Below are 17,767 nucleotides of genomic sequence, written 5' to 3'. Positions count from 1 at the left end.
TGGCACTCTATTGTCTCTAACTAGGGAGTTGTTTTTCCAGAAGTTGTTTCTTATCTAGCTTTGTAATGTATAAAGAAGCACTGAAGACTGCCTTCAGTGTGCATTCACTGAACTGTGCTTTGTGCCTTTCAAACGCTGTCAGCCTTTGAAATAAATACTCTGAAGACTAGTCTTGGGAGAAATCAATTTATTGATATAGATTTCCATAACAACCTCAAGGAACACAGCCCACTGTCCTCTCTTGTTCTCCTTGATGGACAGCGCCAGTCCTCTGGGCTGCTATGCACTGGTGCATGACTGGCTCCGGACTGGCCCCGGACTCTTCTTCATGCTTTTCACCCCTTAATTAATTAGACTTAATTTTTCCAACTCTCCCGAGGGTTCTCCAGGAGGGGCACAGGCTTCTGTTAGTGGCCCCCGTTCTTGCCAGAAAGGACCTGGTTTCCTCTGCTGCACAGGCTTTGCCCCGGCTCACCGATGCACCTCCCATTAGGGAGGAGAGGCTCCTTCTGAGCATCTCTGCTCACGGAAAGGCCAGGCCCTTTCCAAACCATGACTGGCCCACTGGATTGTGGGAGTGATTACTGAGGCTTACACGCAACAGGGCAGACCTCTGCCTGTGAGAGTGAGGTGTCACGAGGGGCCTGTCGACCTCGTTGGCTGCCATGACTGAAGTGCCGCTGGATGTCATTTGCCATGCAGCCTCCTGGACTTCCTCATACACCTTTGGCAGGTTCTACAGAGTGAAAATGTCCACAACCTATCCCCTACAGGGCATCCTGGAGCAGCAGCCTTCTACTTTCTGCTGAGGTATGTGTTATTGTGGCTGTTGCTTGTCTGGGTTGCGGATTCCTCCTTACCTTGTTGTTATGCCTCATCCAGTGCTTGAAGCACCGCCTCTGGCGGTTAGTAGGGATGAAATAGAAGGAAAGTTACGACTGTAACTATGGTTTAATGACTCCCGGATAACTGCCAGAGTGCTTTGTCCCTCGAAATCCTCGTTCTCATGAGAAGATTACCAGAACTGAGCTCCCAGTGTCACGTGATTATATAGACTCACGTTGATTACCGGTAAGTCACGTGTAATTTTGTTATTATTTCTCAACCTGTGCAAGGTGTGTTGATCATTCAGTGCTTGAAGCACTGCCTCTGGCAGTCATCCAGGAATTATAGAACTGTAGTTACAGTTGTAACTTTCGTTCTTCTTTAAGAAGCCATCCTGTTCTCCACTCATAACTTGTATTGACTGCACCTGTTTGACACACTCAATCAAACAAACTCCAACCTCTCCACCATGGCCAAGACCAGAGAGCTGTGTAAGGACATCAGGGACAAAATAGTAGACCTTCACAAGGCTGGGATGGGTTACAGGAAAATACCCAAGCAGCTTGGTGAGAAGGCAACAACTGTTAACACAATTATAAGAAAATTGAAGAAGGTCAAGATGACGGTGAATCTCCCTCGGCCTGGGGCTCCATGCAAGATCTCACCTCGTAGGGCATCAAAGGTCATGAGAAAGGCGAGGGATCAGTCCAGAACTACAGGGCAGGACCTAGTTAATGACTTGAAGAGAGCTGGGACCACAGTCTCAAAGAAGACCATTAGTAACGCACTACGCTGCCATGGATTAAAATCCAGCAGCGCACAAAAGGTCCCCCTGCTCAAGCCAGCGCATGTCCAGGCCCGTCTGAAGTTTGCCAGTGACCATCTGGATGATCCAGAGGAGTGGGAGAAGGTCATGTAGTCTGATTAGACAAAAATAGAGCTTTTTGGTGTAAACTCCACTCGCTGTGTTTAGAGGAGGAAGGATGGGTACAACCCCAAGAACACCCTCCCTACCATGAAGCATCATTCTATGGAGATGCTTTTCTGCAAAGGGGACAGGATGACTGCATCGTATTGAGGGGAGGCTGGATGGGGCCATGTATCTGGAAATTTTAGCCAACAACCTCCTTCCCTCATTAAGGGCATTGAAGATGGGTCGTGGCTGGGTCTACCAGCATGACAACAACCAGAAGCACACAGCCAGGGCAAGGAGTGGCTCCTTAAGAAGCATCTCAAGTTCCTGGAGTGGCCTAGCCAGTCTCCAGACCTGAACCCAATTGAAGAAGCTGAAAGTCCGTATTGCCCAGCAACAGCCCCGAAACCTGAAGGATCTGGAGAAGATATGTATGGAGGAGTGATCCAAAATCCTTTCTGCAGTGTCTGAAAACCTTGTTTAGAGCTACAGGAAACATCTGAAATCTGTAATTGTAAACAAAGGTTTCTGTACCAAATATTAGGTTTTGTTTTTCTGATGTATCATATACTTGTCAGTCAAAGTGATTTTTTGGATTTTTGTTGTAGACTCCATCACTCACAGTTGAAGAGTACTTATGATAGAAAGTAAAGACTTGTTCACCCCACTGTAACTGTACACTCTGCTGCATCTGTTTTCACTCACAGTTACACCCACAATTTCAGTGGCTTGATTCAGCTTAGTTTGAGCTCCATGCTGCTACTTGTTGAATTATTAAAAGCAGTTAGTTAAATGCTGTGCTGTTGAATGATAATCATTCATTAGGATGTATTTCACAATATTTAGCCATTATAGCCTGGGATCAGTACATCCTTTTATCTACATAACTTTTACCCCCCCCTAAATACTTTCAAACTTTAAAAAAATTGATTATGCAACACCTTAGAGAAGCAAACATGTTATCTCTTCCTTGCACTCAGGAAACCAGTTGGTTTCCTGTTATCCAGGAAACCGCAATCAGCTTTCCACCAGACACTGCCTGCATTCTATCATTTACAGCATTTTATCATTTGGTTTGACATGACGTTTAGAATATGTTTTGCTAACAGCCTTGCTGATTAAGGTTGCTCACCATGTTTAATTAACTTGGATGCACAGTAGGTTTATTTAACTGACAAAGACAAAGCCGTTTGGTATCCGTGAGGCTGTGTGCATTGTGCTGGTGTGTATACTTACCTTTTTTAGCGACCTGTTATGGCTCCAGGCAAGCAGAATGCACAGGTGTTTGACATCTGTCATCAAGGAGAGCTTAAAGAGGAATGGAATCCCTGAGGGAGACACCAGATAACTCTCACTCACAGCATGGTAATCATGTCTCTTCTTTTGTAACTTCCCTAGTCCTAAGTGATATACTTACCTTCTGTGTTTTCTCCCTCCAGAGCTGCACCTTCTTCTTGAGTGTGTATTCCTCAGGCCCCAAATGGATGACTTGTCAGACACGGAAAGAACTACTATCTAGTATCTTCACTAACACGTCTGTTTCCCTCCAGAGAATTCCCTGAAGCCTCCTTGACCAGGAGATACTCACTGCTCTAACTTATTATGGCTTTTAATAAATCTGTAAAAACTGGTTCTTGCATCTGTAGTTGTTGCTTCCCTCAGTGTCTGGCTTTAACAGTAATATGCAAGGCAAAGTAGAAGACACTTCAATCTGGCTCTATTCAGTCACCAATTCAGTTACACACATGACTTGCAAAAAAGGGACATTTGTCAGAACACATACAACTCCCACAGTCGAAATGTTTTTTTGAGGATGTAAAAATGTAAAAAAAACATGTGTAAAAAAGGTGGTCTTTAAAGTTGTGTAACAATGGTCCAGTGTGTTTTTGTCTCTGGTGGGACACTTAATATGCTGTCTGTATTTGGGGAGTTCTTTGGAGAGGTTTGCTCTGTTAAAATCTCCCAGTATTATGATGAAAGAGTCCGTGTATTTTTTTCTCCACGTCTGTAATCAGCTCAGCGAGATGTTTTTCAGCGGCAGAAGTGCAGCCATGCAGTGGAAAATTTGAGCCAATTATTATAAACGAGGAAAACTCTCTCGGTGAATAAAATGGTTTACAGTTTATGGAAAATGACTCCAGATCAGGACTACATGTTTTCCCCAGCACTTTTACGTCTCTGCACCAACCCTCATTTATATAAACGCAGATTCCCCCTCCTCGCTTCTTCCCCCGATCCGCTCTGAACAGCTGGAAGCCCGGCATCAGCAATGCGCGGTCCAGGATGTTTTCACTCAGCGATGTCTCCACATCAGTGTAAAGCAGAGAACCGCTGATCCGCGGAGGTCCGTGTTTTACCAGTGAGGAGAAGCAGCTCGTCCATCTTGTTGCTTAGAGAGCGGACTTTTGCCAGATGGATTGAAGGCAGTGGTGTGCAAAGTCCTCTTTGGAGGAGCTTTACCAGCGCGCCAGCATGCTTTCCCCTCCGACACTTTCGGCGCAGTATCCCATAAAGTGCTGCGTCTCCGCTCGCCAGAAGCTCAGTGAAACTCGGATCGTTGAATGATGGTGAAAAAAATCCCGAGAGGACTCTCTGATGTCGAGAAGTTCCTCTCTGCTGAATGAGACCACAGAATTGTGGCCCGAGACCACAGTACTGTGGCTCGAAAAACATAAAAACACACAAAATACACAAAGAAAGAGAGAGCGAAGCTCCGAGGCTGCCATCGTCTGCGCTATCATGGTTTGAAGTACAAAACAACAGCAGAGTGGTTTGGTGTGAAGATTTTAATGCCCATAGTACAGCTTGGGGGAGTTTGCATACTAATTATAATGGCAGGGTAATTGAAGATTTGATGGAGGAGCAAGGTTTAGTGTGCCTTAATGATGGGAGTGGAACCAAAGTTAATATATTAGATGGTACGGATTCTGTGTTAGACCCAACTATGGTGTCTAATATGCTAGCTGGAGTCAGTCGGTGGACAGTCAGAGCAGAAACAACTATGGGAAGTGACCCTTTTGAACAATCAGTTAACGCAAGCAATATTGTTGGCAGCAGAAAGATCTATAGCGATTAGCAAATAAAAAAAAATTTGATTACTGTTAGGATTGTGTTCTGTTTGGTGGATCTGTTTGTGTTCACTTACCTTCCAGAGTCAGAGTGGCATGGGCGGAATTTTCCAATCTACGCACCTGTCCTGGATTCTGCTGATGAGAGCAGCTGGCATTTAAGCTCCTGGAAGTGATCCATTCCTCGCCGGCTTATTCAGTGACACTGGTACTGAGTGAGACAGCCAATAATTTATCTTTGAGACTTTCTTGAGTAACTTGGTGATTTTTGTGTTTTCTAAGGACACTTATTGGAGTGTAGAACTCGCCTTTTGCTGGAGCTTAAGGACTCGTGTATTTGGATTCCTCTCCTGGAAACTCTCACCTGGAAACAAACCATCCTCCGTCCTGCCACTCTCTCTCTCTCTCTCTCCCTCGGACCTGGAATACAAACAGACACCGAAACTTGGAACAATTACCTCCTGGATTTCCCTTGCCTCCTCCTCCGAGCTGACACCCCTCCCAAGAGCCTGTAAGAAAGAAAGAGACAATCTCCTCATTATACTCACCATTACTCCTGTGGATGACCAGCTAACTTCCTCCTATTCCTTTGCAGGACGCACCCACCGCTTTGCATTCACTGTAAATACTCCTCTAGTAAAACCCCAACAATTACTAGTGCCCTGGTGGACAGATGAGTGTAAGAAAGTTGTTCAAAACAGAAACAGAGGGTTTATATTACTTAAAAGAACTCATAATATGCAGCATCTTATGCAATATAAAAAGGCACAGGCAGTAGTCAGAAGAACAGTGAGACAGGCAAAGAGGCTGTAGCTAGCTGGAGAGCCTTTTGTTCAAAAATAGGGAGGGATACTCCGGTGGGAGAAGTCTCGGGAATGATAAAGAGGATGGGAGGAGACAGGTGGGAATGGGACTATCCTGTTTTAATATCGGAACAGGGGGTAGCAATCTGATTGTGAGAAAGCAGAGATCATGGGCAAAAACTTTGCTAAGGTTCATAGCTTTGGTAACCTGCCAGAAGAAGCAAAAATTGAGAAAGGAACAAACACTGGTTCGATATCAAGAAGTCCTAATTAATAAGGTAAAAACAGACTATCAATTAGATTCATTGTTTACAATGGAGGAAATGAACAGGGCACTTAAAAGATTAAAACCAACATCTCCTGGAAAGGATGGGATCTGCTATTTAATGTTAAAGAACATGGGTAATGAAGCACTCACAAAGATTCTGGCTTTGTATAATAGAATTTGGATTGAGGATAAGCTTGCAGCTGCATGGAAAGAGGCAGTAATTGTGCCAATTAGGAAACCCGGAAAAGATCCATCTAAACCAAATAACTATCGTCCAATAGCACTTACCTCAAATTTGTGCCAAATAATGGAACGGATGATCATAGAAAGGCTATCATGTGAGCTTGAAAGAAGATGAGTGTTAGCCAGTTTCCAGAATGGGTTCAGGAAGGTACGGAACACTACAGATTACATTATTAGACCCAGGTAAACAAGGAAACTGTAATTGCAGTGTTCTTTGATATTGAAAAGGCATATGATATGATGTGGAGGGAAGGCCTTTTAATTAAATTGCACAGGTTGATGGTTGGTGCCAGGGTTTTTAATTGGGTCAAAGACTTTCTTTTTGGTAGACAGATTCAGGTTCAAATCAATTCAGCTTTGTCTAGCAAATACACAGTTGATAATGGTACTCCACAGGGAAGCTGCATTAGTCATTTGCTCTTCATTATCATGATCAATGATATTTTTTCTGCCGTTCCAGGGGATACTGGTCGGTCTATTTTTGCAGATGACGGTGTACTATGGAAGAGAGGGAGAAACATTGAACATATATTAAATAAGGTCCAAGAAGCTATAAATGATGTGGTTGAATGGGGGAATGACTGGGGACTTAGGTTTTCAGTTGACAAAACTAAAGCAGTCTTCTTTACAACGAGGAAATTGAATGACAACTTCAAACTACAGTTATATGGAGAGGAAGTGGAGAATGTTGGATTATTTAAGTATTTGGGTGTGATATTTGATGCACGCTTGACATGGAGAGATCATATTGACAGGATTGAGGGAAAATGCGAAGAAAAATAATAAATGTCATGAAGTGTTTGGCAGGAAGGGAGTGGGGAGCAAGTTGCCTAGCCCTAAAAAGAATATACCAAGTTATGATTAGGTCAGTTTTAGATTATGAGTGTATAGCATATGGAACAGCAGCTTATTCTCTCTTAAATAAATTAGATGTGATCCAAGCACAGGCGTTGAGAGTGTGTAGTGGTGCTTTTAAAACTTCCCCATTGAATGCTTTATATAGTTCAGTTTCTGTGGGTGCCAGCACATGTGGGGATCAATGGGAATGATCCCCACATTCCCATTGATCCAATTGAAAAAATGGACAAACTGGCAAAAGCAGCTTTAAAAAAAAGTACAGTGGAAATGAGGGTTATATTGAGTAAATCTGAGGTAAAGAGTATGATTTGGAAACACATAAATCAGGAGTGGCAAAGAGAGTGGGATTATGGAAAGAAGACATCTGTATAACCTTCACAGCAGGATAGTCGAGTCCAGAGTGCAGGGAGGGTATAGTAAAGAAGAATCTGTTATTACAAGAATGAGGATAGGACATTGTTCACTAAATAGTACACTATACCAGAGGTTCCCAAAGTGGGATGCGCGCCCCCTGGGGGGGATCAGCACCCTTGCAGGGGGGAGGCGGTATAAATAACTGAAAAAAAGAATGCTTGGACACTGCTAGCATAATGGACAGGTTTCTGGCGGGGCTCCCGCAAAAACGTAAAAAAGTAGATGAAGAATCATCAAATTTGCTACCAAAACAACTTTCTTCCAAGCAAGTAATGACCGATGTCATCGCCACGGTCAACTACATCAAAACACGACTTGTCAAAGCTCGGATTTTTTTGGCACTGTGTGAGGAAATGGGCTCTAAGTGCAAAGCCTTGCTGTTTCACAGCGAGTCCCGATGGTTGTCACGTGGGAAGGTGCTCTCCAGGGTCTTTGAGCTGCGAGATGAGATCCGCATCTTTTTGAAGGAAGAAGGCAGTAGACTTGCCCACAAGTTTTCCTGTAACAAGTGCCTAATGAAACTTGCATACCTCAGTGACATGTTTTTAAAATTGAATGACCTTAATTTGCAGATGCATGGCACAAACACACACCTCCCGCATCTGGCAGATAAAATCACATCATTCATCATAAAACTTGAGATTTGGCAGCAGCGACTGAAAAACAGTAATGTGGACTCATTTGAGAACTTGAAATATTTCATTGAAGACAACAAGCTGCAGAACACAGTGATCTCATGCATGCAAGCACACATCTCTGCCCTTCAGAAACATTTCCTGAGATATTTCCTGCTGCAGGATTCCAAAGAATATGACTGGATCTGTGATTCCTTCAGTGCAAAACTACCTACAAACTTCAGCACATCAGAGGAGGAACAGTTCATTGATGTCAACTCTAATTCAACAATACAGCTACAGTTTAAGTGAAAGACACTGGCTGCATTTTGGATTGGAGTGGAGAAAGATTATCCACTGCTAGGTAAGAGAGCCCTGGCCATACTTCTCCCTTTTGCCACATCCTACCTTTGTGAGATATGTTTTTCTGCTATGGACTCAATTAAGACAAAATACAGATCAAAGCTGGACATTGAAAACGAACTTCGAGTGGCAGTCTCACAATTGCAACCCAGATTTGAGTAGATCACAAGAAACCTTATTTTTCCTCTCAGGGAGGACTTTGTGTTTTACACCCATTTTACACATTTTTCATAAACGGGTTAATAGCAATGTTGAATATTGTTATACTGTAAAAAAGTTTACATTTGAAATATTTACACTGTAAAAGTAAAATGGTTGGTTGTTTTTTTACTTGAATGAATCTGTAGATTATTTTATTGCAACCTGTAATTTACTGCAGTTTACTGAGTTGTGAAATAAATTGCAATAGAGTTTGAAAACAAAATACGTGTGTCTGATCAGGGGCTCGATGTGTGCTGGCCAGGGGGGCAGCTAAATTTCCCTATGAATCAAAGGGAGGCCCAAGATAAAAAGTTTGGGAACCACTGCACTATACATAATAGGGAAACATGGGACAGGGAGATGTGAAGGTTGCCAGGAAGAAGAGACAGTTGAACATGTGGTTTTAAGGTGTAGAGGTTACAGTGTATATATCGAGATTTTGAGGGAAAGATTGAAGGAACTAGGAGTAAAAGAGTTCACTTTGAAAAGTATTTTGGGTTTGGGAAGTAGAGCACAATTTTGGGTATTGGTATCATTTTAAAAGATACAGGGATCTATTGGAGGGTTTAGGTAGTGGCTGACCCATACTCTGGAACAGTAGGTGGCGGTAATGCCCCATTAAGTTGGTTGCCAACCGCCGTAAAACTTTAAGAAGAAGAAGAAGGTTAGAGATAATACTACACCCTTTAATCAAATTTTTGACAGGTGAACTTTTGAACTTAAGGGGGGGTCATGGGGTGGGGAGGTCATGGGGTCAACAGGGGTGTGTCTGAGAGGCGTAACCGTGCAAGCTGATTGGTTGTCGTTATTAGCGGCGATACCTTAAATGAACCAATTATAATACAGGGGTGTGTTTAAGGGTGTTACGAGGAAGGCCTTAAATGAACCAATTAAAACACAGGGGTGTGTATGATATAAATAGAACAAGACAAATATGGTATTATCAGAAACTGTATGGCATCAGCACCAATTAAAAATAGAGGGGTGTGTTTGTAAGCCTCGTTAAACATTGAATAACCCAATGAAAACAATAGGGCGTGCTTTAGTGTTTACTTTAAATACAGAGATAAAACTCTGCACTTTACATGCAGCATTTGATGGAAAAGAACACCTGTTCAGCAATGGTTAGAGTTAAGAGAGTTAATCGTCAAGCGGAGGGGAAACACAACGCGTGCCAAGATGATGAACAAGCAACTGCGTCATCTATATCATCTATTTCCTCATCTGAGATACCTATCGGAATTCCCGTCATAACATACTCTATGAGGATCCTACTCTATGAGGATCCAACATCAACTTCAACAACCACGGTTGAAAATCTGACCTCGGGTCAGTCAAGAGGTTCGTCAGTTCTGTGCGAAACCCCAGTGACCATCTACCAGCATTCATCCCGTGAATTGAATGCTCCTAAGAAATCAACATACTACATCTGCAGGGTACAAAGACCCCCGTTCGACACTCTGCAGGAAGAATGGTCTTTGGAGCCATATGGCCTGGTTGGCAGCTGGGGTTATATTTTCATGTATGAAATAGGAGAGCTTTGCCTGTATCAATTGGATCAAGACGAGGTATTTAATGGATCATTGACTCTGTGGACTCTCACCCACAGCGACTGGGCTGTGTTAAGGCTTGCAATACCGCACCTTAATGCAGGAGAGGGAGGATGAAGAAGAAGAAAATGAACTGTCTCCACAACCTGCAAAATGTTTCATATGCCATCCAATGTTGAAATAGCTGAGAGAGAACCTCTCTTTAGCGCAGGGTGGGGGTCAAAAACCACAGAAAATGGTTGCTGGTCTTTTCGGGCAAGCAGACGCAAGAACAACCGGACGAACCCCTCAGATCTGTTTGTGCTGGAGGCTTTCAATCAGGACTGCGGCATATTCAAGACAATGCTGGCTCTGCCGTTTGAAGCTTGGGCAGATAAGATGAGTGAAATTGGACAGCGTCTTTCCAACCTTTTCCACAACTCACGCAGTTGGATCGCTGTCATGTCAGTGAAAAAAATGCTGACGTTTCCTGTTTTGCATCTAAAACAAACCCTCTCACAGACACTGAGAACCGAATCCTGAGAATGAGTGAGGCAACACCATACAGGGATCTCTACAACCACCAAGCAGAGATCCACTTCTCTCCTGAGCATGATGAAAGCTTCAACATTGGACCGTATCATCCGCCTTCCCCGGACCTCTTCTCACCATCCACCTCAACGTCCTCATTTTCTGAGACCCACTTCAGTCCTGCATCACCTACAGGATACAACATGAAAATGTATCAACCAAGGAAAATGATGGTTATAATTATTTATTAACCGTCATTGACATCTTTTCAAAAAGGGCGTATGTACGAGATTTGAAGAGGAAAACAGCCGCTGGAGGATCTCGCCCTATTTGATCAGAGCTGACCACTACCTCCCGATTGAAATTACCCCCATGCTGATCAGCATTGTGTGATGTTGAAAGATTTCGATGACTGTCAGGTGGAGACGGTGTATTTAAATTTTCAAGAATCTGGTCTAATAAGTTTAAATTTTGGTCAGGTGGAGACGGTGTGTTTAATTCTTCGATAGCTTCTATAAGTTTAAAAAGTCACCGTGCTGATCTTCATTGTGGTTGTTAACAAGAGATGCTTCATCCTCTAAAACATGTGCAGCTATAGGGATTTCGTTAAGCTCAGCTACTTAATTCTTTATTTCATCCAGGGCAAGTCTGATTTGGTTATCCATTCATATGAGCATAAGAAAAATCAAACAAACCAACGAAAAAAAAAAAACACAGTGATCAGTTCAGTTTAAAATCACCTTGATGTCACCGAACTGCTTCTGTAACAGAATTTGACATGCTGCCAAAAGCGTTAGAGATGAGGCTTTATTTTGAAGGTCCCGTGCAGCTTGCGAGGCCTTCTTTCTGCGACGTTGCTGTCCGGGTCTGGATCGAATCTGCCCTACCATCAACGTTACCTCTGTAAAGAGAATGAACAACAAAAATATATATTGAAATAAACAAATTAAAGCTGAAACAAAAGGGGAATTCAAATGAATTCAGTAGGGAAAATAAGAATTAAACGTACCGCTCATTAAACCTCTAACAAGCGTTGCTCTGGTATGCAGAGCAAAAAGCCGCTCCCTTTTGGCTGGGGTTAAATATTCTATAAAAACAAAATAAAATAAAGTTTACCTTACGCTGCGCAAAACAGCGCTCATAAATAAACGATAATAATAGTTTTTAAAATAAGCAAGTTTTTTAAGGGGGGAAGTGAACCCCAATAACTTTATTACTTGTAGGTTTATAAACGAATTTTGAAATACTATAACTTACCGGGTGTGTGCGATAAAAGCTCCAGATTTCGCTTCTTGTTGCACTGGACTGATGCGCTTGTGTTGAACGCTGTCTTGATCTTTGAAAAAGTGACCTTCTGGTGGGCGGCTTCAGGTTCGCATCTTTGGGGGAATCTGTAAACAGATTTATATGATATTATTTTATTGAACTATGCTTGCTATGTTTGCTTAATATATATATATATATATATATATATATATACATAGATATTGTTATTTTTACTTTATTTATTTTACTTACCTTGCCGTTCCACAGCTAATGCCTGTATTCCAAGTTTGTTATTGGCTTTAGTTTGCTTTATCAAATCAGCTGCTGCTGCTGCTGCTTCTTTCAGAGATATGTTCTCCGTCAAATCTGTAAACAGTTTTATCTGGGGATTAAAACAAGTCTCTAATAATACACATTCACTCTCAAAGAAAACAAATAGTTTTTAGGGCTTACTTTCTGGCCCGGTGTGTTTTCAGGGGAAATTATGATAATTTGCGGAGGCGTATTTAACGATTCAGATTCTCTTTCTTTGTTAGAAGAAAGTTCAGATGTTGTCTGGTTTTCTTTTTTGGAGATAACCCGCCTTCTCAACTTTGACTGTCGGGAGGAAGGTCGACTCCAGCCGCTGACCCCTACAACTTGATCATTTGGGTTTACCTCTCTCATCAAATCTATAAATTTGTTCAATCTTAGCTGATTTATTCGTCCAACCCCTGTATATGTATATATACAGGGGTTGGACAATGAAACTGAAACACCTGTCATTTTAGTGTGGGAGGTTTTGTGGCTAAATTGGACCAGCCTGGTAACCGGTCTTCATTGATTGCACATTGCACCAGTAAGAGCAGAGTGTGAAGGTTCAATTAGCAGTGTAAGAGCACAGTTTTTCTCAAAATATTGAAATGCACACAACATTATGGGTGACATACCAGAGTTCAAAAGAGGACAAATTGTTGGTGCACGTCTTGCTGGCGCATCTGTGACCAAGACAGCAAGTCTTTGTGATGTATCAAGAGCCACGGTATCCAGGGTAATGTCAGCATACCACCAAGAAGGACGAACCACATCCAACAGGATTAACTGTGGATGCAAGAGGAAGCTGTCTGAAAGGGATGTTCGGGTGCTAACCTGGATTGTATCCAAAAAACATAAAACCACGGCTGCCCAAATCACGGCAGAATTAAATGTGAACCTCAACTCTCCTGTTTCCACCAGAACTGTCCGTCGGGAGCTCCACAGGGTCAATATACACGGCCGGGCTGCTATAGCCAAACCTTTGGTCACTCATGCCAATGCCAAGCGTCGGTTTCAATGGTGCAAGGAGTGCAAATCTTGGGCTGTGGACAATGTGAAACATGTATGGTTCTCTGATGAGTCCACCTTTACTGTTTTCCCCACATCCAGGAGAGTTACGGTGTGGAGAAGCCCCAAAGAAGCGTACCACCCAGACTGTTGCATGCCCAGAGTGAAGCATGGAGGTGGATCAATGATGGTTTGGGCTGCCATATCATGGCATTCCCTTGGCCCAATACTTGTGCTAAATGGGCACGTCACTGCCAAGGACAACCGAACCATTCTTATTATTAACACCCTTAAACACACCCCTGGGTTGTAATTGGTTCATTTAAGGTATCGCCCCTAATGATGACAACCAATCAGCATGCACGGTTATCACGGTTATGCCCCTCGGACACACCCCCATGACCCCCCCTTAAGTTCAAAAGTTCACCTGTCAATAATTTGATTAAAGGGTGTAGTATTATCTCTAAGGTTGACCTTGCTGCCACAGGTGTGATGTATTGCAGCTCGTCAGCCACTCCATATAGAGCTTCACCTGAGACGTGTCCCTTGCCCCTCTTTTCCTCTGGGCCTTGATCTGGTGTGATCTTGTTTGTGTGGTGTGCTTTGAAAAGCTGTACAGTAGTTTTGTGTGGGTACTTTGTCATTGGGTAACTGAAAAGGAAAGTTTTTTTTTGTTTTTCTCACAGTGGAAGCTGGTAGGGTTTCTAATTCATCCCTACTGACCGCCAGAGGCAGTGCTTCAAGCACTGAATGATCATTCTTGCGCAGGCGCAGTAGAGGCTGACATTTTTTTTCGGGAGTCCCACGGATCACGGGATTCCCACCGGAATCCCGCGGGAAGGGAGACAGCATCAGTAAAGATCACGTGATTGGGACGGTACAGGATAAAAAAATGAACAGGAGCAGACGGGAGCGGGAGCTAACCAATAGGAGGGAAAATAAACTAGGATCAATTGTCTTTGGAAATGTAAAACTGAGACTTTGTTATAAACTTTAAGAGAAAAAAAACTTGGATCCACGCCGCCATTGTGTAGTTTTTTTCCAAGAAGCCTATACTATAATGCGAGTCAAATGAACTACACGACCCACAAGCCAACAGTGCTTCTGCTCAATGTTTTCCACCTGCGTTCAGGATGGAGGGAGCAAACGCAGGTGGAGAACTGGACGTGGTAAAATTGGATTTGCAACGTAAAGTCAGAAGTAAGGACTTATCTATTAAACTCATAGAGCTGACAGGAAAGTCACAAATATTACCGAACTTCAGGAGAGTTGAATGCAGTGGTGTTAACACGCAGTCTGCTGCTTGTAAAACGTGTTTAGTCGTAATCAAGTTCACCAGTGATTAAGGGACACTTGTTTGGCAGATTCTGGATTGAATCAGCCCTGCATCTCTTCATTCCTCAAACCAAAAGTACCATCATGTGTCAAGTCTCATCTGACCAACAAAACTGCTCCATGTGCACTAAAGATTTAAGAGCCTTTGCCACAGTAGAGGGGAAAGGAGGATTTTTTTTTTTTGCGTCCCCACGCAATACTTTTGCGTTCGGCATTTTGGAACAGCAGCACAGATGACAAACTGCTCATAAAACAAACACTGATATGTCATTGATATGGTTTATTTGTCATATGCAGGTTAACACGCAGTCAACAATGCGATGAAATGCTTAGGATAAGAAGAACCGTTCAAATCACGATAAAAACAAAAATATCATGGTGTGCAAACAAAAAAAGTACACATCATGCAGCAGTTATAAGCAAACAAAGTGTCACAGATGTGGTTTCGTGTAGTATTATGGTCCAGAGTTCAGTAGTTTGTTTGACAGCATGTGGATAAAAACTCTTTTAGTCTGATTTGAAGATAATTTTATTTAAGGCCGATTTCAAAATAAAACTCAATAAATCTCAAAACGGGTGTAGTGTTTGTTTCTGTTTTGCAGTTATCTGGTTTGGAAACTTTCCCACAAAGTATTGCGTGAGAACGCACAGACTATTGCGTGAGAACACAAAAAGTTTTGCGTGGGAATGCAAAAAGAGAAAAAATTCCCTATGTCCCCTTGTGGACCTCGTTGAAAGGCTTCATCAAGGGAAGATATTAAATAAATATATTGTGAAATAGAAAAAAAATGTATGTACCATTAAATGTACAATTTATTTTAATACATCATTAAATATTAAGTGTACCACTAATTACGTCATGTCGTCTTTAAAATTATACTTAATTATTCAGTGGCACATTTAATTCCATAATAGTCCATTTCACGATATAATGGTACATTTATTGTTTCTAATGATGTATTAAATAAATAAATGGTACCTTTAATTTAATGGCACATTTAATGTTACATTTCTTTCATGTTACATTTACTTCACTTATGGGACATTCACAACATTTATTTACTTTATGATGATTTTCTTGTTTTAATTTTGTCCAGTTTGACCCTCCATTCTTGATGCCTGTATAGGAGATCATGTCAGAATTTGAATCAGGTGTTCTGGAGCAGACGCACATCTAAAGCTTGCAGGGAAGGGGTCCTTGAGGACCAGGGCTGTGAACCATTGAGGTACAGTTTCTAAATTATGAAGGTAATTCCTTTTTGCCCTTTTGTTCAACAAGAACAGTTCTTTAACTAGGTGCATTTTTCTTTCGTTTCAGCAACTTGAAACATAAAAGTAATGTCATTGTTCAAAGGAAACAATCACTTAATAAATGAGTAAAATACAACTATGTACATTTTGTTTATTCAACTAAGATAGGCGTGGTCTGTTTGCTTGTTTGATATTTTATTATTATTTATTCATTATTATTCTTTTTACTTTAACTGGCTTTTACTACAGCTAAAAACAGGGACCTAACTGGTCCTTCAAACAAAGAAATTGCCAAAAGACTAAATGAAGAAAACAAAAATGGGAGCAGCACAGGAGTGGGAGTCGTTCTAAATGGGAGCGGGATGGGAGTGGGAGTCAATTTACCAGGAGTAGGATGGGACAGAATTTTTTTCGCTATGCTGGCCTGGGATTGGGATGGGACAAGACATTTTTCTGTGGGAGCGGGATGGGACAGGAGAGAAAATCCACTCCCGTGTCACCCTCTAATGCGCAGGTCAAAAATGTAATAACAACATGGTCACATGTGACCTACTGGTGGCTCACGTGAGTCTATATAGTCACATGGCACCAGAGCCCAGTCCCATCCTTCTTCTCACACGCAGGTTGATGAATGCAGGTGTTGATTTGTATTCGTTGTTCCTTGTTCCTCTTGCTGCTAGAACCCTCGTGATCAATTGTCGTCAGAGCTGCGTATGGTTCTGCCCTCCAGAGGCTGCGCAAGCTGCTTTTTCTTCCATGTTTTCTGGTAAGTTTGTTCGGCTCGCCGGTGGCGTTTTCTGCCCGTGCTGAGTCTTATTCCTTTGGCAGTGTTGTTGTTTGTTTTTCATATATACATTGCTCACTGACTCTCCAGTGGCGCTTTCTGCTCGTCTTTCTGTTTGAGTCTATTTACTTTCTTCGGCAGTGGTTTGCTGCACGCTTTTATTTGTTCCCTGTCTATTGGCTCGCCGGTAGCGTTTTTTCTGCTCGTGCTGAGTCCGTTTAATTTTCGGCATTGGTTTAATGCTCGCTCTTGTTTATTCCTGTTTGTCTGACTCGCCGGTGGCATTTTCTGCTCCTACAGCTTGTTGCTGTTGTTGTCGTAACAGGGTCTTGACAGCGTTTTTTTCTGCCTGTTCAACCCTATCTGTTCCCATCTGTCCCTTGGTCATGGACAATCTTTGTTGTGTGTCCTATTCGGTTTCTCTGCAGCCTGATGACGGTAATGACATGTGTCCTCCCTGCCTTGGTGTTGACCATCTCAGGGAGGCGCTTTCAGATCATGCCTGCTCTAATTGCAGTGTTCTGCCCTGAGCGGCGTGGTTGGCCCGGCTGTCCTCGGTGGAGCAGCCTGCTGACTGGGCGGTCTCTGTCCAGCAGGATCCGTTGCTGCCTGGACAGGCTGCAGCGTCGACGAAGCGGGCCGCTGTGGATGTGCCTTTGGCGTCTGGGGGGAGAGCCAAGCGGCGCGGGCCCCCGGGACTGTCCACTAGAGTGGATCAGCTTTTGACGGAGCTGGCACAGATGAAGGCCCTCCTTCAGTCTCTCCGGGTGGATGGTGGCCGCGGCGAGTCTTCCCCTCCTGAACAGGGCTATTTCGGTCGCGGCCTCGGCACCCTTTTTCGAGAGGACTTTCTGGAGTTGGGCTCCCGGACCTCAGGTTCGGGCTCTGGTGCCTCTCAGGGAGGTGCTGGGGAACCGGTGTCTGTGGCTATTAGAATGGCTCTAGGCCGTTTGCAGCTGGATGTTCCCCCAGCCCAGTCTGCTCCATCTAGCGCCTTCTTTAGGCGTCGTGATGCCGAGGCTGCCTTTGTCATTCCTCCCGGAGTACATCCAGGAGCTGCATGCTTGATGGACAGAAACGAGGGCCTTTTCCCACCCGACGGTGGATGGAAGGGCCCTGGCTGCCATCCAGGAGGCGCCCAAGTTTGGGCTGGGCTGCAGGCCCCCTGTCGAGTTTACCATTGCCTCTCTTATTGTTTC

The sequence above is a fragment of the Girardinichthys multiradiatus genome, chromosome 7 (assembly GCF_021462225.1).
Source record: "Girardinichthys multiradiatus isolate DD_20200921_A chromosome 7, DD_fGirMul_XY1, whole genome shotgun sequence".
Taxonomy (NCBI): domain Eukaryota; kingdom Metazoa; phylum Chordata; class Actinopteri; order Cyprinodontiformes; family Goodeidae; genus Girardinichthys; species Girardinichthys multiradiatus.
Note: the sequence above shows the minus strand (reverse complement) of the source record.